Source organism: Mustela nivalis, assembly GCF_964662115.1.
Source record: "Mustela nivalis genome assembly, chromosome: X".
Taxonomy (NCBI): domain Eukaryota; kingdom Metazoa; phylum Chordata; class Mammalia; order Carnivora; family Mustelidae; genus Mustela; species Mustela nivalis.
Genome location: NC_139040.1, coordinates 119,170,066 through 119,184,375, shown reverse-complemented (window position 1 = coordinate 119,184,375; position 14,310 = coordinate 119,170,066). Strand labels below are relative to the sequence as shown.

General features: G+C 45.6%; 1 protein-coding gene across 3 annotated transcripts in view; it reads left to right on the top strand.

The window, feature by feature from the left end:
• Positions 1 to 882: 882 nt before the first annotated feature.
• Positions 883 to 14,310, top strand: part of PPEF1 (protein phosphatase with EF-hand domain 1) — a 113,482-nt gene continuing 100,054 nt past the window's right edge. Inside the window, exons 1-4 of one of the 3 annotated variants that reach the window (XM_082718376.1) lie at positions 883 to 1,019; positions 1,578 to 1,821; positions 7,766 to 7,847; positions 9,981 to 10,082. The gene's annotated coding sequence lies outside the window, so the exon portion shown is untranslated. Of the gene's footprint in view, positions 1,020 to 1,577; positions 1,822 to 7,765; positions 7,853 to 9,980; positions 10,083 to 14,310 lie in introns of all 3 variants that reach the window. The other 2 variants (XM_082718377.1, XM_082718378.1) reach the window with 2 other exon arrangements.

Genomic DNA, 14,310 nt, shown 5'->3' with positions numbered 1-14,310 from the left:
TTAAAGTTTGAGAAGCACTGTTTTAGAGAGTTTTATATAAAAGAGACTCACAGATCTCATAGTCTCTGCAATATTGGTGAAAATACTAACTTCAGCTTTGGTAAACTTAAAATCTTGTCTTAACTCAAATGTATGCTTGACTCCTTCCCCCATCAACACCTTCACTTAATCAGTATTTGTCTTTTAGATGTCAGTTCAAAGCTTATTTTCTTTGATAAGCAATTATTGGCTTGACCTCCTGACTCATTCTCATAATACATGTACTTCTCCTTTGCAATTTCACATTTACCTTTATGAGTATTTAATTAATGTTTACTTCCCCCACTAGGCTATAAACTTCATGAGGGAAGGGACCTTGTCAGTTCTGGTATATCTCCAGGGTCTAGAATAGTGCCTGGCACACCATGGGTGCTCAACAAATGTTTGTTGACTGAGTATATGAATGAAACCAAGACAAGAATAAGTGCTCTTAAAGAAAATTCTCTGAAAACTTTTCTAAAGGCTTCCCAATGAGCACTTAATCCTCTCAGGCAATAGCAGCAAGGGTTGTGAACAGAAAGTCAGGGATCTTTCCCAGGTCTTGTTTTAGCTAGTAGTTTCAGTGTTCCTCCAAGAAACCAACTCTGCTTTGTTTTCTGTGTTTGTGATGCAGAAATGGTTGACAGGAAAGCAAATGGTGGCAGAAAGAAAGCTTGAAGAACCTGGAACCTGTCTTTCCAATACACAGGAAGTGGTTCTCTCATCCAGCTTGTATTGTTCACATTCTGTTGGCAGGACTGTCATATCTGCCTCTGACATTGTGGGGTTGCCAAGGCAACCTATTAAAGAATCATTCTAGAATTTACCTCTGGAAAATTCTAGGTGAAGCTGAGGAATTCTCTTTAAGTAAGACTTATAAGTGTGACAATGGATAGTGTCCTGAGCCTGCAGGTCAGGCTGAAAGATTCAGCAACCAACGAAGTGAAGATCTAGGAGTCTATTTTCCTTGAACCTGTGCAGGACTGATAAAACTTAGAAGGGTAAGAACGCTTAATGGAGCAGATGAGTTGGATGAAATCTGGGTATGGAACCATATGACTAAAAGTTAGCCTTCCTCCTCTGTTTAGCCAACTCTGGTAGACTCTATGTATGGAGTTTTGTGTATGAAGTTTATCATTCTTTAATATGTATTTTACATACTTTACTATAATTTATATTTGGGCGATCTTTATAGGGTAGAATTGGGTCACCCTGATGTAGAAGGAGTGTTGGCCACCAAATCGTAAGATATATAATATATAATATATATATTATATAATATATAATATATATAATGTTGGGGAGGCCAGCTAACTTCTCTGGGCCTTGTGTCCTCTCCTACAAAATGAAGGACTTTCCTGGGTAATTCCAGAGGACCAGAGTGTCTTACCACATCACAGGCTCACCGGGACAGAGCTCTAGGCCAAGGACCTCACGATGATCATACAAAGGGACTCCACTGTGTGCCTAGATCAATTTTTCCCAATTCCCAGTGCCTTGATATGAAAGGCAGTTGCATAAATGTATATTCTCATTTTATTTTTGTCTTGGAATGGCAGATTATAGCTCCTGCAGAAGGAAAATAAGAAGAAGTAAGAAATTACCATTACTCTGCCATTGACTCATGCTAGATGTCAAACTGTGATACATGCAAAACGCAAGCACATACAAGCTAAAGGAACAGATTGTGGCAATATTTAAAAATATCACAACTCTCTAAATAAGAAGCAGTTCTGATAAGCCTATTTGGCATTCATGCAAAACACCCGTAACTCTGAAAAATCTGAATCGTACATTGCCAAGGTAAATTACTTCTACGCGGTAATTATAGATGCAAGTATATTGGATTACATGAGAATACCTGTCTCCCTCTCTCCCGGGCCTCTTCCTTTCCAGATTGTTGCTTTTTTGGTCTCCTTTGTTCCTTCCTCCTCCTCTTTTCCTTTAAATGTCTCAATTCTTCAGGCTTCTGGTTTCACCGCTCGTGCCTTCTTTCCCTCCCGGCTCTCCGTGGCTGTTTCATCCTCTCCAGCCGCTTCAGTTGTTATCCATAACCTGGTGACCTCTTAATGAGAATCTATAGATTGATTTATTTCCTGGGCTCTACACTCAGGCTTCTGCTGCCGACGGGACATGTGAACTCGTTATTTTTCTCCACCTCCCTTTCGTGTTCTACCCACTAATACCACGGTTAATGGCATTGCCCACCAGACTGCGTATGACAAGAGGGCAGGGAGGGTGTCTGTGTTGTCTGCCACGTTACACCCAGCGCTCGGCATCATGCCTGGCATATGGTGGACACCCAGTAAATATTGAAGTGATTAACCCATCTATTATTTCAAACTAGAAACCTCCATCCCTGCCTATACTCACTCTGGGACCTGAGGGATTTATTACCGGAAAGGCTTTCACATCAGGCCCCTCCTCTTCACCCCCACCGCCTCCCGCTGACCCTTGCTTTAATCCAGCCCTTCTCATCTCCTGGATTGTTGCCAGGGCTTCCTTGTTGGTCTTCCTAGGGCGGGCTTTCCCCCAGTTCCTCATCAGTGATATTCCTCAAGTTTGAATCTAATCAGATCACCCTCAGGCTTCCCTTCACTTAGAAATCAAGTTCGTGGGCCCCTGGGTGGCTCAGTCGTTGAGTGTCTGCCTTTGGGTTATGTCATGATCTTGGGGTCCATGGGTCGAGTTTTGCATCGGGCTCCCCACTCAGCGGGAAGCCTGTTTCTCCCTCTCCCGCTCCCCCTGTTTGTGTTCCCTCTCTCGCTGTGTCTTTCTGTCAAAGAAATAAATAAATCTTAAGAAAGAAACAAAGAAAAGCAAGCAAGCAAGAAAGAAAAATCAAGTTCGCCCTCTGGCAGGCTCATACTGCATGGATTCCGTGGAGCCTCTATGGTGCTTTGAGAAAAAAAAGAATGACTGCATTTCATGGATTCTGAGATGTCCATGTTTTTCACATTTTTAGTACCTCTGAGATTGCAATGAGTCTTAAAATCGATGGAGCATAATGGTTTGATGGGTGGCTTTTTTCTTTCTTATCAGTATGTAAAATAATGATGTACCTATAATCAATGGTATCTGAAATTTGCAGAAATATACTGATATTTAAAAGTAGGGAGATTTCACATAAAAATATGTTCAGCTTCTCTTGAAAAATTACACTGGGCGACCCTGGGCCAGGATTTCTGTCTGGCAGCCTAAGAGGGAGCAACCACTAAGTAGCAGCTGCCTCATTTAGATAAAAGCTCTCTAGAATGTCCTGTCGCTTCCGCCTAAGCTGCTTCATTCATGTATCTTACCTGCCCCAGCCCATGCGAGCGCTTGAAATTGTAAGCCCTGACTGATGAGTTAGGGTCTGAATTCTTTGTCATGGTTTCTAAGAATGACCACAGCTACCCCATCCTACCCCCATCCTCTGCTCTATACATCCTCAGCCCCCCAGTCTCAGGAAACATTACTGAAATAGCACATGCTCCCACGTTCCCTGGAGTGCCTTTCCCATCTTTCATGTTCTATGAACTGCCTCCTCACTTAACCTGCAGAACGACTATCCTTCTAGACTCCAGTAGTACGTGGGCCTCTCTCTGTACCTGCACCTCCTCTCTTGAAACTACTTGTGGGCAGACCCGAGTCCCTCGTTCAACCGTGTACCTGGAAGGGAGATGGATCAGAATGTATTCATTGTTGTATCCCTGCCTCGTAGCTAAAACGTGCTTAGTAAGTACCTGTTGAATAAAGAATGCTTGGGGTACGTTTTCTGACTAGGATCTCTGTTTTGTGAGTTTTGCCCATGGATAGAGAGCCAAAGGTGAAGTCAGAGGGAAGGGCCAGTGTTTTTTTTTTTAGGGCTCGTAGTTTGCAGTCGAAGGTGCTACTTCTGGCTGGGATTTGGGGAGGCCCTTGGCAAAGTCAACCCATGGGGACTTTCATATCTTGCAGACCCCAAGGCCCTAAACCAGAGCCAGCTCTGAAGCTTTTTATTTTAAAATTCGTGTACAGTAAATAGGGACACGTGGATAGGTTAGCGTAACCACCACTCTAAAAAATTAGGATACAGAACATTGCCCCAAAACTTGTTCTTGCTTTCTGCTTGTAGTCACACCCCCGCCCCCATAAACCTTGACAACTACTGAGTGGTTCTCCATCCCTGTGGTGTTGTCTCCCAAGAATGTCATAGAAATGTATGTGACCTTTTAAACCGGGTTCTTTTACTCAACATAATGCCTTTGAGATTCATCCAGGTTTTAGGCATCAATAATTTATTCCTTTTTCTTCTTAAGTAGTATTCCAGTGTATAGAGGTCCCACAGTTGCGCTTCCATTCACTCGCCAAAGGACATCTGGGTGTTTGCCATATTTGACCCTACGAACTTGTGTACAGGCTTTTGTGTGAATATAAGCTTCCTCTAGAGTAAATACCCAGGGCTAGGATTGTGGTGTCATACGGTAAAATGTATGTTCCACTTTACAAGAAACTAACCGAACTATTTTTCAAAGTAAATGTACCATTTTGCATTCTCACCAGCAAAGCATGACGGTCCGAGTCACTCCACATCCCAACCAGCGCTGGGTACGACTGGGTTGTTTTTAACTGCCTTAATAGGCTTACTGGGTTTTCTCATTGTGGCTTTGATTTGAACTTTTGCTCCTCAAATCCAGGCGAGGGGAACTGGAGGGAAGAAGACGGCCAACTCACCGCCACTCTTGTAGTACTTCAAACTCTGATCTTCTTCCTCAGTCTTCCTTCTGCTACTTACTTTTCAGAGTCCTTGTGTTACTTATTCATTGCTACATACAGGTTACCGAAAACCTTAAAGCTTAAAATGCACATTTATGATCTCACAGCTTCTGTGGGTTAGGAGTCCAGGCATGGCTTACCTGGGTCCTCACAAGCTGTTGTAGTCAATGTGTCGGCTACAGTCACAGGAAGGCTTCGCTGGAGAAGGATCCACTTCCAATCTCAAGTGCTTGTTGGCAGGATTCAGTTCCTTGAGGTCTGTTGGATCGAAGGCGTCCGTTCCTTGCTGGCTTTTGGTCAGAAACCTCCTTCAGTCCTCAGCCACGTAGGCCTCTCCAACATGGCAGCTTACTTCATCAAAAGCACACAACCTGTGAGGGTAATAGAGACTGCTAGCAAGACAGAAAGCCACAGTTTTTTATAACTGAGTCACAGAAGCAATAGCCCAACACATTTGCCGTATTTTATTGATTAGAAATCCGTTGCTAACTAGGTCCAGCCTTACACTGAAGGGGAGGGGGTTACACTGGAGCGTGAATACCAGGAGGCAGGGACTGTTGGGAGCCATCTTGGGTCTGCCTGCCGCAGTCTTCAGATGGCTGCTCCATGGATCCTGTCCTGGTGTTTTATAGCTTTGTTCCATGGGAGAGGCAGGCAGAGTGGGTAGACTGTCTTTAGGTGACTCTCTCTGAAGCTTTTTGATTTGATTTCTGAAGCTTCGGGGTTATTTTAGGAGTTTGTTTGTTTGTTTGTTTTAATTTATTTATTTGACAGAGAGACATCACAAGTAGACAGAGAGGCAGGCAGAGAGAGAGGAGGAAGTAGGCTCCCTGCTGAGCAGAGAGCCCGATGCTGGACTCGATCCCAGGACCCTGAAATCATGACCTGAGCCGAAGGCAGCGGCTTAACCCACTGAGCCACCCAGGCGCCCCTTGTTTGTTGTTTTTAACTTGAGCCATCTAGGACCAAGCTAGGCTTAGATTAAGCAGTGGTCAAAATTTAAATCCTCATACCTGCCAATCTTCTGTTTATTAAATCACAACCATGGAGAGCTCAACTTTGTAGCCTCTTCAAAGCGACCTTGTAAACGTCAACACATAGTGACAGCTGTTTCAGCCTGTCATTATGGCTGCTGACCAGGAGACCCCAACAGATACATCTGGCCAGCACTGGCCTTTATGAATTTCTTTCCCTGGATAGTGAATTATAACCCACTTTTAATTTCTTTTAATGGCTTTCTAATGACTTGCTAAATCTGGCCTCTCTTCTCTCTTACTTAATGTGGCTTTTCAATACCCAGAATTCATCCCTGGAAATATGCTTGATCCTTTCTCTTTATTGAAACATAAAATTACTTGGTATTCTTTCCCTCTCTTTAAAAGGAAGTAGGCTCTTTAAATCAAGATTCTGTGAATGTTTTTGATCGTGAACCTGTCACAGTACAAGCTTTTTTAGAATGGACCCCTAACATGAGTATATTAATGTATTTGTAACAAATACTACTGAACTCATATATTGTGTACATTATCAAACATACATGAAAATAGGAAGTTCAAGAAGAATTTAAAAATAGATGAACATATGAGTTCTAATAATTTCCTTTCTATTATCCGAAGGGGTGCTATTGGGCATAAGGTATCAGGGGTCAGGAGTGGACAGAAACCTTAAGTACTCACTACCAAATAGATCAGCCCACGTTGTTTCTTTTCTCAGTCTCTTCCTGAATCCAGCTGCTCTGTCTAGAATCTAGTATATTCCCCGGTGTGTTTCATGATCAGTAGGAGCCGCCCCTTTGAATGACCTTTCCTTGCTAGAAGATGGAACTGTGGCCAACTCCAGGACGCTTGTGGCCCAGGAGAGGTCTGCCGCAATGCCCAGTCTGTCCCTAGTGAGGTAACCAGCCTCTCCATTCCCCTCTCTCTTTCTGTAGCTTGCTCCCACCATAGACTAAACCAGGGCCCTGATCTGGGTTCCCTCAGGTGCAGACTCTGAGAAAAGCATTTGAGAGCAAGGAGGGTGAAGGCAAACCCAGTAGGGAAATGGGGAAGTGAGCAGGGCAGGAGAGAGGACAGCCGAGGCAGCGGGGAAAGAGTAAGTCCAGCCTGCAGGGGCGGGGCTCAGTCCTAGCAGAGGAGCACGTTCCTCCGCCCACGTGTACAGCTACCCGCACTGTCATAATCAGGAACTCAGTGCTTTCTGATTTTGGTCTTACCTCTCCTGTTTCACGTCCTTGTTAAACACTGTGAGATACGTGCCATCTGCAAGAACACCCCCCTCCCCCTCCCCTCACCTCTTTTCTTCTTGGTTAACTTCTAACTTCTGGCTGCTCAGTCATCACCTCTCGGGCTGGGCCTCCCTTCTTTTCTTTTCCTTTCCTTTTTCTTTAACCAAGCTTTATGCCTAACAGGGGGCTTGCCCTCACAGCCCTGAGATCAAGAGTTACCCCGCTCTGCTCTGCCGACTGAGCCGGCCAGGCACCCCAGCAGCATCTCACTTAGAAAACCTTCTTTCATCCCCCTTTCTGCGATGGGGCCCTTTCTCTGTGCCCCGTCCCTGTCCTGTTAGAGATCTTATCATACCATACTGCTCGTATTTACTTGCATAATAAATATCTATTACATGCCTATTACTCCTGTTGGAGTTTATATTCCAACAGGAGAGCAATATTTTAATTTGTGATTTTATTTTCTTATTTGCCTAGGTGTCTGCCCCACCTAATCACATCCATTTGGTTCCCCCTTTATGTCCCTGTCCTTCAGCAGCGCCTGTCACATAGGGGAGCTCAGAGGGTCGGGTGGCACTGTGTCGAATTGAAGAGCACAAGCCACCTTAGTTCAGGATGATTTGGTATTGCCATGGCCTTTTCCAACCTTTGCTGGGGGCTCTTTTCATATGATGATATGCCCACCCAGAGAGACATTGACCTTGACTGTTTGGGGGCACGAATCTATTAACTAGCGAATTTAAAACTGTGAACGTTACTTTGCCAATTATTTTTTTCTGTTTTCAGCCTGGGAGAACACCTCCCTGCTCAGCTGGAGGGAAGTCGGACAGCATCTGAGAAGAGGCTGGGTTCGTCATTTTACAAACACGTAAGGTGCTGACCGAGGCAGTGTAGTGTAAGGATCAGAAGTAAGGGTTTGAGAGTCAAAGTGCCCGGGTTCGGATCCCAGCTTTGCCACTCATTTGCTGTTTGACTTTGGGCTCTAGGTCCTAAAGTGTAAATAGGGAAGACATAATATATGCCTCATAGGATGGTGTGTGGATGAAATGAGATTAATACATGTAAGACTAACAAGGGCCTAGAACGTAGTACGTGCTCAGTGAACGCTATCGTTACTTTGATTTATTCACATCCATCAGTGCTGGTTTATTCAGCAATTGGAGGCTGGGTCTAAGACTCTTGGTAGCACTCAAAGTCACATTCCAACATTCTTCCTACAATGGAAAAATACGGTGAAACTCTTCATTTAAGCAAATTCTAAGTTTTAGATCTATCACATAAAGGGCACGGCTCATGTAATTCATGGTCCAGAGACTGGCCATTAAAATAACCACCTAAGTCAGAAGTTCTTTCCCTCCTTTCCTTTCTTTCTGTGATGAAACAAGTATTTGGTGAGTACCTTTTATGCATTTGGTACTAGGATTGCCAAGAGGAATGAAATGGACCCTGTCCTTTCACATATAAGAGTGAAAATTTCCTCTGCATTTCACATGTACAAGGACAAATTACAGAGCACTTTGCAAGAGCTCTAGAATTGGACGCATATGTGGCTTTGAGAGCCAGGGCACAGAGCGCCTAACTCCCCTTTGGTGCTTTAAGAAAAGCTTCACACAGAGGAGGTGATATTTGAACAACCAAATCTAGACATAGCCATCATTTAACCACTGTGGACTGAACAGGCATTTGGCTGGAAACAGCCACAGAGCGACATTGTCCACTATTTGTCTCCGAGCCTGGGTAATGACACTATCGTTTGCACCGTGGATGGCGGCCTCACCAGGCCCTTGTCTTGGAGCGCCTGCCATGGAAACCTGTACGGTTGTACTGCCTCCTAATGAGGCCCTCTGATCATATTTAATATGCTAATGGGAGTACAGAAGCCTAGAGCTGCCTCTCCAGTTATTTTTTAAAGTGACTCCATTAGCTTTAATCGTGAGCTAGGCGACCACTTCCTTGGATCCCCTGTGGCTCTCAAGTGCAGAAAGGAACTACGGCTAGAGAGCAGCCTGGGCGGGGTTAGCATATGATTTTGGCCCAAGTCCTTTCAATCCAAGCTTGCAATGCAGAAGGCCAGGAAGCGGGAAAACACGCCGGCTGGCCAGCCAGGCAGGACTGGGGAGGAGACCGGCTGTGGGCGCCGCTGCCGTGGGTTTGTGCCTCCGGGAGCAAGATTACCTCAGAGGGCCTCGAAAGATGTTGGAACCCAGGCTGGCGGCACCCGCCCTGGTACCGGCTCCCTCCTCTTCCTTCTCAAAGTCAGCAAGATCACAGGGTGCACTCTCCCATGATCCTCCCCACCGCGGGGGGCAGGGGAATCTGTGTCCCCCTGATGGGTTCCCCACCATGCAGCTAATGGAACAGCCGGAGGAATACCACCGCAGCGCAGCACCTGGGGCCGCGCCCTTCCCCTCCGGCCTTTTGGAGTCCCAAGGAGGAAAGTGTAGCGTGCCCCCTTCTCCTAGCCACACGCACGTGGCTGCGGTGCTGCCTAAAAACCAGCCTTGGTGGACCTCCAGGATGAACCACAGAATGCTCTTCTGCCCTTACTTAGAAAAATTCACCGTGTGTTTTGTATCGAGGCAGATTATTTATGCCAACAGCAGCCTATTGGTCTGGCCCTGTCTGTCCAGGCCCAGGGCCCCTTGAAAGCAGTCCTGTGACCACAACCCATTGCTTGAGCGTGTCCCTTGATCTCCGAGCTGATGGGAATGCGGCAGGGCCAGGCCAGACAGCTGGGGCTCCCAGCCCAACTCGGCCTCTCCCGGATCTGTTGACTCTGGGCCCCTCTTCCAGGCTGAAAGGCAAAGCCCCCAAGGCTCGCTGGAATTATTTCTTTGTGTGTGTGCATGTGTATTTCTTTCTTGATTTCTTTAAGCAAGAGTTCTCCCTACAGAGAGCGGCGAGGACTCGGGATGTGGAGTGTGTGCACGCGTGCCTGCTCGCGCGTGTGTTCGGGGGGCGTGCTCCAGAGACAGCTGGACTTGTACCGCTTTTCTTTCAGGCCTCTGCATCCCTCATAAAGAAGGTTTTCTCCTTGTTCTGGGGTCTCTTGAAACACCTGGGGTGAGGAAAACCCTCCGCATCAGCCAAGCAGAAGAAAGAGGTAATATGTTTGCTTGTCCTTAGGTATTTTGAGCAAGCAGAAGTCTACCATATAAATATCGATTGTGTAGTGATGGGATAGGAAATGTGCATACCTTAGAGTTTATTTTATGGCTTTGCAATTTCTCAGAGTGATGTTTTTCTCAGAGATTCTGATTCCAAATCAGCTGTCCTCATCTTAGAAAGGGGTACAGATGACTTTGCCGTTTGAAGGATTGCAGCCTATTTCAAAGGAACTTGACATTTGGAAAAACTCTGTGGTCACTTGGGTGAGAACTAGAAATGAGGGAAGAGATACTTCGAGAAATCCTTCAAAGCCCATGACGCAACTTCATGTTCAGAAATCTTCCCGTAGCCCCCTTGGCCTGTTGCTATCTTGGAAGATCATTAGGTTTCCGTCTCTCTTTAGGAAAGGGAAACCGAATTCCTTGAAATGTTCAAGAATTCTCTTTAGTGATTTGGGGCTTCAGACTGGATCTGAGACCAAGATGTAGACAACCTTATAGTGGACATTTTTGTTCTTTAACCATTGACCAGAACGGGTCTTTGGGGCTGCCACTGGTCAGCTGTGCCACGGGGTACCATATTTAATTTCTGAATCTCAGTTCTTCATCTATAACACGGGAGTGATGGACACACCTTAAAAGTTTGCGTGAAGATTAGCTGGAGAAAGAGAAACAGAGAGCAACCACTGGGCTGGGTAAACAGTAGTCCCTTGATAAGAAGTAGTGATTTTAGCTATTATGCTTATTACTGGCGTAGTGTTCTTTCAGATCTTAGTGCTCTCTGAGGAAGAGAGTTCATTTCTTATGAATCTGCAATTATCCCAGAAGGAGTAGACCTCGTAGGGTTTTAGCCTCCGGAGGTCCCAGACCATGCATTTGGAAGGAAGAGATCTGAGCAAACACAATCTCGTTTCAACACTTGACCATGGTGAGCCCCCGCCTGTGCATGGCCTCTCCTCCCTCATTCAGCTAAGAGGAATTGCTTTTTGTTCAAGCTGGTTCTTTGCACCGCTGAACTCCTCAGTAGTCCTCAGTACAAGCTGGTCAGGTAGGCGCTATTATCCCATTAAGAGAAAACGGAGGTACAGAGGAATTTATGTTAATTAGTTAAATAATTCATTTTTATTTATTTATATAAGTAGGCTCCACACCCAGTGTAGGGCTTGAACGCACCACCCTGAGATGAAGACTCGCATGCTCTACTGACTTCAGCCAGCAGATAGCCCCAGTTTCTTTGACTTCTAAACCCCAGGCCCCACTGAGCCATCATTAGGCTCTTAGGAACAACACATGTTCTGGAGATGCTTTACCTCAAAAGGGTCCCCTGCTAGGCTGTTTGGGAAATGGTGGACACTCTGGCTTTTTTCTCAGAGATTCCTATTAGAGACGCATAGTAACGTGTTGAAGGCTCTAAGGAATCTTGCCGTCAAGAAATCTGTTTCACCCGACTTCTCCTCAACTTATTCGACTGTGGGGCCTTTTTTGCCTCGTGCCTAGAATCATATAGCACGGAGAACTACTCTTCCACAAACACACTGTGGAAAACCTGGAACCAGGCCAAGCTGCCTCTTGATGACCATCCTGTCCGATATAGATACCTTCAGATGCCTTCTGGTATTCAGTGGCGTTTCTCCTTCTTTTTAGTCTTTCATCTGATGAGAGCCGGCAAGAGTCACTGGGTCTGTCTCACAGACACATTTAAGACCCCAGCCACAAGGGTACGAACAAGGAAAGGCTACAGTGTTCTTCTGGAAACGGAGTGCTGGAACGGGCCTCTCTAGCGCCATCCACCAGGGACTCCTCTACCCCACTCTGTGCCCCTTAGTCATCCTTAGGCCACCGACACCAGGCTATAGAACCCCTGGTGACCACCACAGAGAACACAGCAAGGCGAGCCTCAAGAGACATCTGTCCTCCATGCGTCCCACCTTGGGCGGTGGGAGTGTGTTGCCTGTTGAAGTACACTGGGTCCTGGATTTGGGTTCCTCAGGGCCAGAGCTGGAGGAGGAATTTCTCATAAAAGGCAGCATTTCTGAGAAAGGCTGAGTTTTCAGCATGGGAAACCTCCCAAGCCCCATCTCGAATGCCAGAGGCAGAATCAAAGCCCAGGTAGCTGAGCGGGGGCGTGGGAGTCCAATAAGACTGTAGTCTGGAATGAAATGAAGAACAAATAACAGCTTGGGGAGGCAGGGCTAGCACTTGGAGGGTGCTTGATGGCTGAGGTTTAGCTTGGCTCCAAGGGCCATCATTTGTTCATTCCATGTATTTTCACCTTGGGAAGTGAAAAGTGGGTAGCATGAAAAGAGCTGGACCTCAAACCGTTGGGCCCTTCAGTGGCCCCCCAGCCCCCACGCACAGTAAAAACCTTCCAGCAGAAGCCGTAGAAACCTTTTCTTTTTCAGATTAGAAGTGAGTGCCAATGATGAGTCACTGTTTCATGTTTGTGCTTTAAAACCATCCTCGACATATAAATATTGGTAGGGGCAGCCTCCCTGGGCAAATTTCAAGCTGTTTTTTTTGCTAAGAGCCACCTTTTCAGTGTCCATATCGTTGAGGATGCGTCCTTGGGTCTTTGTGAACCCTGAAGAAGCTCTCCACCTCTTGAGCCACAGGACCCCTTTCAGGCCCTAGGGTATCATTTCTCCGGAGACTTCTTTGGCACACTAAGTGCTTTTCTAATGCTGACAGAGGGCTGCAAATGCAAGGAGCTTCGATTTTTCTCAATAATGGAAAATCCCCCGATCATTTTTATCAGCCTTGCAGCCAGCTGGAGATGTCCTCAAAGGTACATACGCTGCTTACAAACTTGTTTTCCTCTCTGGCTTTGAGTGGGTGATGGCAGTGTACTTTGGGCTCTGTGTGGGAGTATTAAGTGGCCCCTGTTTTGGTGAGCATTAAAATAGTTCTTTTGGTTTGTTTGTTTTACCTGTTACCTGAAGGAGAAAAACAGTTGAAGAATAGCTTGCTTAATACTTATTTAGTAGTATAAAAATTTCAACAGCAAATTTTTCCCTAAAAACGAAAGAATTCTGGAATAATTCTGTTTTTCTCCATTGTGATTTTAAAATCCTCTTTAAAAATGAATCTGTAAGTACTACCCATTTTCTGGTTTAATAAAAGGCTTTTGTATAATGAAATAGCAGGCATCTGTGTACCAAGTCATGGACTAATACTGGCTTTTAGCATTTTTTTTTTAAGATTGTATTTATTTATTTATTTATATGAGAGAGAGAGAGAGAGAGAGAGCGCGCGCGAGAGCGCACAAGTGAGTGAGCCTGAGCAGGGGTAGGAGCAAAGAGGGAAGGAGAAGGAGAGAAAGAATCTGTCCAGCAGACCCTGCACCAAGCATGGAGCCCAGTGCAGGGCTCAGCTCCACAACCCTGAGATTATGATGTGAGTTGAAATCAAGAGTCCGATGCTCAACCGGCTGAGCCACCCAGAGCCCCAGCAATTAATTTTTTTTTAAAGATTTTATCTATTTATTTGACAGACCGAGATCACAGGTAGGCAGAGAGGTAGGCAGAGAGAGGAGGAAGCAGGCTCCCTGCTGAGCAGAGAGCCTGATGCGGGACTCGATCCCAGGACCCTGGGACCATGACCTGAGCCGAAGGCAGAGGCTTTAACCCACTGAGCCACCCAGGTGCCCCAATAAATAAAATCTTTAAAAAGAGAACAAAGGACGGTAGCTTAGGAAGCTCCATTAATGCATTTAGCATTTATCAAACACCTGCTATGTGAAAGGCACTGTGAAGGTGCCAGAGATTCAAGGAGTATTTAGAAAGAAAGATACCCTTGGAGCTTACAGTCTAACAGAAATATACTCAAGTTTGATCCTTTTTAGTTCCTAGTGAATTTTTTACATGAAATTTGCTTGTGTAATGAACTCAGGGGTGGCTGAGAACCAAATGTTTTTGGAGAGATATTGCTTTATTTTATTTTATTTTTTTCTGGAAAAGAAAAGATTGAAATGTCTCACTTCTTTTTTTCTTTTTTAAAAGATTTTTATTTATTTATTTGACAGAGATCACAAGTAGGCAGAGAGGCAGGCAGAGAGAGAGAGGGAAGCAGGCTCCCCACTGAGCAGAGAACCTGATGCGGGACTCGATCCCATGACCCCGAGATCATGACCTGAGCCAAAGGCAGCACCTTAACCCACTGAACCACCCAGGCGCCCCGAGAGTCTTCATTTTTTAATAACCTCCCCTGGTGAATCTGATGGTGCTT